General features: G+C 46.5%; 1 protein-coding gene across 4 annotated transcripts in view; it reads right to left on the reverse strand.

Annotated features, from left to right (window-relative positions):
* Positions 1-3,499, reverse strand: part of CCSER1 (coiled-coil serine rich protein 1) — a 672,229-nt gene extending 668,730 nt beyond the window's left edge. The window contains exon 1 of one of the 4 annotated variants that reach the window (XM_040555665.1): positions 3,260-3,499. The gene's annotated coding sequence lies outside the window, so the exon portion shown is untranslated. Of the gene's footprint in view, positions 1-2,419; positions 2,503-3,259 lie in introns of those variants that run through there. The other 3 variants (XM_040555666.1, XM_040555667.1, XM_040555668.1) reach the window with 3 other exon arrangements.
* Between the last annotated feature and the right edge of the window lie 4,772 nt (positions 3,500-8,271).

The raw sequence follows: 8,271 nt of genomic DNA on the forward strand, positions 1-8,271 counted from the left end.
ACAAGGTAGAAGACCTGAGACACTGAATCTTATAACAAGCATTAATGTCTGCAAGATAGAGAATACAGTTCAGTTCCTGCCCCTAACAAACTGGTAGTTATTCTAAAAATAAACTGTGCCTATTAATTTGACTCGAAGTGTCTATGAGATTTCCTTTCCATGAATACTTTCACTGATACACAAATGCCATTTCATCCAATGCTTTACCCATTTTAATCAATCACAGAAAAACAATTGTACAGCTTTCAATTCCAACCTTGCCTCAAAGGTCTGTAACTCCTGGTAAATACACAGCCTCCCTAAACTAGGACATCTCTGGAAGTGCAGTGAAAGCACTAGATGATCCATGAACTAAAACGGTGTGGAAATGTCACATCCTGAGAACAGGCAATTTTATGCTTTTCAAAATCTACCATTAAGTTTATTTTCACAAAATACATCTCTCAGAGACTCGAACTTTTATAATTTGTAACCACATGTGAAAAACATACATTGACCTTATGCAATTGTGAGCTTCCAACTGCTCCAGATGAGCTAATCCAACAAAGCCATAGTCTTTCCCAAGAACCTTCGTGGAAGAGTAGGAATTTGGCCACATGGAGCAACAACTTTACACCCCTCTCATAATTTATAAAACAATCCATCTAAAAAACAGAAACATTGCCAAATGTATTTTAAAATTGTTCAGTGTTCAGCTATTGACTACACAGCTTATCTGAGGCATTAGGCTTGAATGAGAAACTCAACCAAAGCTTATGCAGCACAACAGACTGTACTCTCACACAACCATACGCTTAGGCCTGAAGATACAAGACTTCACCTTCTCAGCATTTTGTGACTAACAGACTTAAATACCAAATGCTCTCTCTCCACATAACCCAGATATGGTACACACCTGCATGCTATTCAAGGTCCTCCTTCTGGTATGACTCTACACCCATCCCCTTACTCAGGCCTGCACGAAGCCCTCCAGAAGATAGGTCTTGCACAAGATATTCCAAAAAGTCCTGCCAGGGAGCAAGGTCAGGGCTATGGTACTCCATGCTGCAGACTGACAGACAACTTGCCTACTGAACTGAATTCGCCCAATGAGCTGCCTGAGAAAGCTACTGCAAGAATTCAGAATTTAGCAGAAAGTGGATCAGCCTCCAGTAAGAAGAGACCTAAGCTTCTCTCTCTAACCTTTCCCAGTAGGATTGGGTAAAGCTTCCATCTTTATCTGCTTCTTTCTAAGAACTAATTAAAAATAAATAAATAAACACGCACACACCACACCACAACAACAAACAGGAACATCCTGGCAAGCCAGAGATGAATCTTTATAGAAAGCAAACAAAAATTGCACTAAAAGGAAAACACAGTGTAAATGGACAGCCGCACTCTCTCTTTCCATTTCCCAATGGCTGAACTACTGAGATTGAGGCAGTCTTTACCAGAGCAGGGGATCCTAATTTGCCTGTACTATTCCTCAGTAAGTATATTCACTCACGTACATATGAAACAACCCAGAAGTTGGAAATGCATGTTAGGACTCCAGACTGAAACACCGCAGGGACCGCCGCACTCTGGATTCCAGCAGGTAAAGGAACTCCAACCTGCAGGACGTATCCCCTGTTTGCATGACACGCTTCCAGCATAGCCTGGACAGCCACATTACTACCTTTTCCCGAGACGGTGCTGTCTATTTATGGGATGTTGCTCTCTGCTTGCGATCCTAGAGAACAATAACTTCAGAGTGAAAAGTCATTATCATGTCTCTGAGAGGACTTTCGAAGGCTAATCCTTCCTCTGAGTTATTCCAGGACTGAGTCAGCCTTTCACATTTCCATTTCTAAGAAAACATTCTTGACATATTTTTTTTTACTGTTCCTGTAATAATACTCTGTTCTACAGCAGCCTCAGAAATCACGGGCAAAGCAAGCCCCAAGAGATAATCACCAATGCAAAACAAGGTTTATGCATTATTATTACTTCTAGCTAGATAAATACAAATCTTGCCGTCCTTTATACTAATTGCATTTGTACTACAGAGACACATAAAATGTGGAACTGTAAGGAGGACGAGAACCCCCCTAAATGATTAGGCGCAATGTCTTACTATCTAAGCTTTTCCAGTTCATTAATATTTCACTTTTATATATTCCTCAGCTGCTTTTACAACATGTTCCTTTCTCTCCTTCTTAAGTATGAGCACAGAGAATTGTTTGAACTAACTAGTAGACCTTGCCTCACATCCCCACCTCCATGCCCCCTGAGAGTTTAACACTTCAAGCACAATATATACTAGATAGAAAAAACACATCTGGCATAGAAAAGAATAAGGAAGAGACTTTGAGTCTCCCTTCTGGTTACGTTCCACTATAAAGGTGTGTGATAGGAAAACAAAGCGTTCCACGTTTCTCTAAGCTGAGAAACTTACTGTTGTCAGTTTCAAAGGCAAGACGGACGTAAAGCTCTGAGGGGTTCAATTCTCTGTGGAAAAACAGGACTGCTGTGTTCCCTAGCAAAATAAAAAACTCTCTGCAACTTTCTTTCCCTTGCAGAAAAGTGAAAGGTCACCTCTTTCAGCCAGGAGAAAAGGCACAAATTATCTAGAGCGGACATGGGATTTTCACAAACCTTTCCCATAATAAGCGGCACCATCACCATCTGCTCCACCTTTTAAGCCTGCCGTGTGTTTCTGGAGAACTGTCAGCATCCTCCAGCTCCTTTCCCCCAAACCCAACCCCGCGCACAGGCCCCAGGAGACCCGCAGCACCACCACCGTGCCCGCTCACGTTTCCGAGAAGGCTTCTGCCTCTCACCCCCACAGGTCGCGGGCAGCTTCCTCGATAGACAGGGGGGTGTGGGGAGAAGGAGAAGAATGAGGAGAAGAACCCCAAGGAAGGATCCAGACAAAAAGCACCGCGTCTTCCCACTGACCTGAGGGGCTCACACCCCTCTAGAGGCGCAGCCCGGCTCCGCAGGGGGGCTGCAGCCACCACACGGCGGCCCCGGGGCCAGCCCCCGGTGCCACCTGCGGGCTCCCACCCAGCACCTCCGTGCCGGTTCCTCGTCCCCCAGCGCCGAGCTGCGGCACCGGCAGCGCCCAGCCAAGGGCGCAGGGCGGCCGGGAGCCGCCGCCCCGCCAGCGCTGAGGCGAGGCGAGGCGAGGCCGGGCCGCCGCGGGGCGCCACCCTCGGCATCCCCTCAGCACCTGGCGCCCCCCGCCACCAACCACCACCAACCGCCCCGGGGCCGTGCTGAAGGGACGCGCTACCTGGCCAGGCTCCTCCGGCGGGGGCTGGGGACCCCTGCGGCGGCCGCCGCCGCCACCTCCCCGCCCGCCTGCTGCTGGCTCGCCGGGCGGCCGCGGGGCGAACGATGCGGCCGGGGCCGCTCGCCCCAGCCGGTGTCGGTCCGTCAGTCGGTCGGTCGGTGTCAGTCAGTCATGCTGCGGCTGTGGGGTGTGCGTGCGTGTGCGCGGCGGGCGGGTCGGCGGCGTGCGGGGACAGAGAGAGGGAGGCAGCGGGCGGGGGCGGGCCGGGGCGGCGCTTCCGCGTGTGTGTCGGGGCGCCGGGGGGGGACGGGGGGGCCGGCTCCGATCGTGTGGGGGGCTGCGGGGGGCGAGAGGCACGCGTGCACACGCGTGTGTGTGTCCGTGTGTGTGTCCGTGTGTGTGTGTCCGTGCGTGGCAGCCTCCCCGGCCTCCGCGGCCGGCAGGGGTAGGCGCAGCGCGGGGGGTGAAAGTCCGGGTCTGCCGGGCAGGAATTCAGCTCTGCCCCGGTGTGTTTACACTCACCATCTGCCCAAGGATTTTGTGTTTATTTATTTATTTATTTATCTATTCTTTTATTTTTCCTCTCCCGTACGCTAGGGGAACCGGCTGATTTCACTTCCTCATCCCCTTTTCTGATAACGCGCTTCGTAATTATTTTTTTCTTGTGAGCCTGCCACAGTACAGGCGTGTTGCCGTACGTAAAAAGGGACCGTGTAAAGGGCACTTAAAAAGCAGTTACAGTATGAAAGGCAAGGTCTCATCCACATCGGTGTGAAAACGGAAATAATCCACCTGGAATATTGGTCAGGGCACCAGTCAGTTACATGGCATTTGCTGTAAGGAATGAAGTTCCCTACCCAGTTCAGAAAGAAAGGGTTAAACAGAGGAATAACCATGCTCTATGCAACTAATATTTAAGGGATAAAGTTTTCATATTATGTTCTTTCTTGCCGATTTATACAGCACCATTCCCACATCCCTTATCAAAGCAAGATACCTTGCCTCAGTAAGGACCTCACTGGAGTAAAATGAGTGACAATTCATGCGGATGGCAGACTGCAGATAGGCACCACCTCACCTCATCTTACAAAAGCTAACATGCATAACTCTGCAACAGAGTATCACATTGGCTTTGCAACCCAACTAGCAAAATAACTTCATTTTGTAAACATCATTGCTCGTTCTGAAACTGGAGAACTCAAATGTTAAGTACTAGACTTATATAGTGAAGTGTAGATCAAAATTAAGTCAATGAGAGTTTTGAAGAATTCTTAGTAAAACACATCTCCATAAAATGCAGGCAGCTACAACTTAACAGCAACAATGAGGCCAATTTGTGCTGAAATTCTGAAAATACTTCTGTGAAAATAAAGAGGGAGTTATGTCTGTGTCAGATTTCACATGAAACTGGCAGGAATCTGGAGGGTTTTAAATATGTCTTTACAAAATCTAAATATTCAAACAAGGCCATCCGACATACACAATTATCTTTAGATATAATGGTCAGTCAGTCAAACAAGTTCACCACTATGCTGTATGAAATGTAATGACCAAACCGAAAGGTGTTTGTTTCTGTTTCTACTTGGGCTTGGGGCAGAGTGGCTGGAAAGCTGTGCACAGGAAAAGGGACCTGGAAGTGTTGGTCAATGCTCACCTGAACATGAGCTGGCAGTGTGCCCAGGTGGCCACAAAGGCCAGTGGCATCCTGGCTTGTGTCAGGAATAGTGCAGCCAGCAGGACCACGGAGGTGATCGTCCCCCTGTGCTCTGCTCTGGTGAGGCCGCACCTCAAGCACTGTGTTCGGCTTTGGGCCCCTCACTACAAGGATATCGAGGCCCTGGAACATGTCCAGAGAGGGGCTACGAAGCTGGTGAAGGGCCTGGAACACAAGTCCTGTGAGGAGCAGCTGAGGGAGCTGGGGTTGTTCAGTCTGGAGAAAAGGAGGCTTGGGGGAGACCTTATTGCTCTCTGCAACTGCCTGAAAGGAAGGTGTGGGGAGCAGGGGGTCAGCCTCTTCTCACAGATAACTAGTGATAGGACTAGAGGGAATGGCCTCAAGTTGTGCCAGGGGAGGTTCACATTGGAAATGAGGAGAAATTTCTTCTCAGAAAGAGTGGTTAGGCTTTGGAACAGGTTTCCCAGGGAGGTGGTGGAGTCACTGTCTCTGGGGGTGTTTAAGGAAAGGTTGGATGTGGTGCTTAGGGACATGGTTTAGTGGGTGACAGTGGTGGTAGGGGGATGGTTGGACCAGATGGTCTTGGAGGTCTTTTCCAACCCTTATGACTCTATGATTCTTGGCCAGATAGTAACAGATAAAATGTTCTACAGTCACAGAGAAACAGTTGGAGTATGCTGAACACAACAGTACCATAATGATGCTAGATAGACAGATTTTTAGTAACTTGTCATCCACATTTTAAAATGTTCAAAAATCTCATGGAACACCACCTCAAGAGTAGATATTCATTATTCAAAGTGCCTATATTTGCAATGTGGGAATTTCAAACAAGAAGACATGGTGGCAAAATAGTTTTACTGAGTGCCAGTTCAAAACCCATCCAAGCATTTAAGCATGTATACAGCTCTATGTGCATGAATTGTCTCAATGAAGACTAGGATTTTTTGCCATAATTAAAATTACATGTCTACTTAGCCACTTTATTAAGTTTAGACAGCCTTGAAGTTAAAGACAGAGGAATCTGTGATTTGCTGAATCAGGGTTCTCCCAAGAGCCTTGCATGGTTTCTGAACTCCATCTCTCACCCTTCTTCCTCCTGCCTGTGTTCAGTAGAAGATTCTCACAGCCTCCTAATGGTTAACTCTGACTCTCTGGCATGTTTCTCTAAGCTCTCCTGCCTGCTGTTGCCCTGAAAGGTTAGCCCCTGTGATTAAGTGGCACTTCCAGACACATTCACAACTGATGCTTCCAGTGAAGTCAGAAGGCTTTGATCAGCCCAGTGACACAGGCAGAAGAACAGCCAGCAGCTAGAGATTGTACAGAATAATGGCAGCTTTTCAAAAACTACATTTCATTCTAGTTGGGGGTTGGGGGGGGGGGGGGAAACAAAACATTGTAATTATTTTAAGCATCAAGCAATACCTGTTTTGAAGTGGCTTTGCTAACGGAGACCTCAGCAGATAGCTATGGGAGCTACAGGAGGAGGAAAATTTATGGCCACCACACCCATGACCTTCCCAAGCATAAGTAACCTGATTCTCGTCTCCCACCCATTTCCTGCTAGTGTGGCCCCAGTGACTTTTGCAGAAAACCTCTCTGTATGACAGGTATTACACCAAAATCATCAGGCTTTGCTAACACAATGAAGTCTTATCAGAAAATTCCAGGTTTGCAGAGCTGTGGATTCATCAGGAAGAACGCATTCTTCTTGCTGGGGTATAAATGTCCTGAAAATTTCTACAGCAGACATGTCTGATCCCCTTGCATTGTCTATCAGCTATTTCTACTCCCTCTCAGTTTGAGTTCATTCCTTGTTTCCTGACTAATCATTTCACATGATCCCCCGTGCTTAATGCTGCTGCCTACTTAATAAAAAAGAGGGCTGTGTTTTTTACCACACTTTTTTCACATTTTCTCCACCTCAGTGTGGATTCATCTCAGGGTAGGCATGGAGGGAGCTGAGGCACGTGAGATCAAATCAGTTTCGACAGCCACGTCCATCAGGGTTCAGTGTGCATCCCTGTGTAACCTTCTTTAAGACCTTAAGATCTCTGGATACAAACCTTCAGTGCAGACGTGCTGGTCTGCCTTATTCAGCAGACAGGAGAGTCGGTGATTCTCTGCACGAGTGACCCTAACTGCGGAGATTTAGGGGCTGGACATAGCTATAAAACAAAATACTTGGGGGGAGGAGGGCAGGTAAAACACTGGAGGGGGGGCGTTTAAAACAGATTCATCTCTGTTTTGTAGGAGCATTTAATGAATCTTAAAGGAACCGGTTCTGTGAGAGCACCTCTGCTTGCCAAGCTGTGACTCACAACCACATGCTGGCAGAGTAAACTAACCTCAGCACTTGGATACTCTGGGGCATCTTGGGAGGGGATGCAAAGCTGCATTGACTTCACTGAAGGTTTTTCTCGAACAATACTGTTTGAGCCAGGATGGCATTGGGAGTGTTGCTGCTCCACAGTAACCATGAAGCAGTCTGGTCAAGTCCCAGTTTACCATCACAGGACAGAGCAAAGGAGGCCTCCTGTACCAAATTGCTTCCACTGTCTTTTCAGGAAACATCTGTTCAGTGGAGCAGTGCCATACTGATCAATATGTATTGCTTTTGTGTTGCGTGTGATCATATCCACTTATACCTTTGGAGCCAGGATTAACTGAGTGACCTTCCATTTGCTGTGTAGTGCCATGTATGTGCAATGTACTGGATAAATACTGTCATTGACACTAGTCAGTTTGTTAAATCTGATGGATTTCATCACACTAACGTTAAAATCTCAAAGGAGATCAAAGTGCACTTTAGTTAATAAAAAATTATGGTGGTCTGAAGCAGTTTTTAAATTAATGTTCATGGGTTTTGTCCCCTGCTTTTAAATTTCTTGTAAATTGATTTATAGTCTCTGTCATTGGACTCCCACAGTGTCAATGGCACAAACGACACCACTTTTTTGCTAGACGACCACCATTGCTACTAGGGTCAGAAAGAGCAATGACAATTAGAAGTGTAAAATTTCTATTAACTCAAAAAGAGAAATGCTCATTACAATCTCAAAATTTAGCTTGTTAAATTGAATGAAGAACTTTTTTCTTTTTCCTATCTCACCAGTGAGGTATCTGGAGTAGAGTAGAATAGAGTAGAGTAGAGTAGAGTAGAGTAGAGTAGAGTAGAGTAGAATAGAATAGAATAGAATAGAATAGAATAGTTCCAGTTGGAAGAAACCTACAAAGAACATCAAGTACAACTGACTAACCACTTCAGGGCTAACCCAAAGTTAAAATGTATTAAGGGCATTATCCAAATGTCTCTTAAATATATACAGGCACGAGG

This window comes from Cygnus olor, chromosome 4 (genome assembly GCF_009769625.2).
Source record: "Cygnus olor isolate bCygOlo1 chromosome 4, bCygOlo1.pri.v2, whole genome shotgun sequence".
NCBI classification, from domain to species: domain Eukaryota; kingdom Metazoa; phylum Chordata; class Aves; order Anseriformes; family Anatidae; genus Cygnus; species Cygnus olor.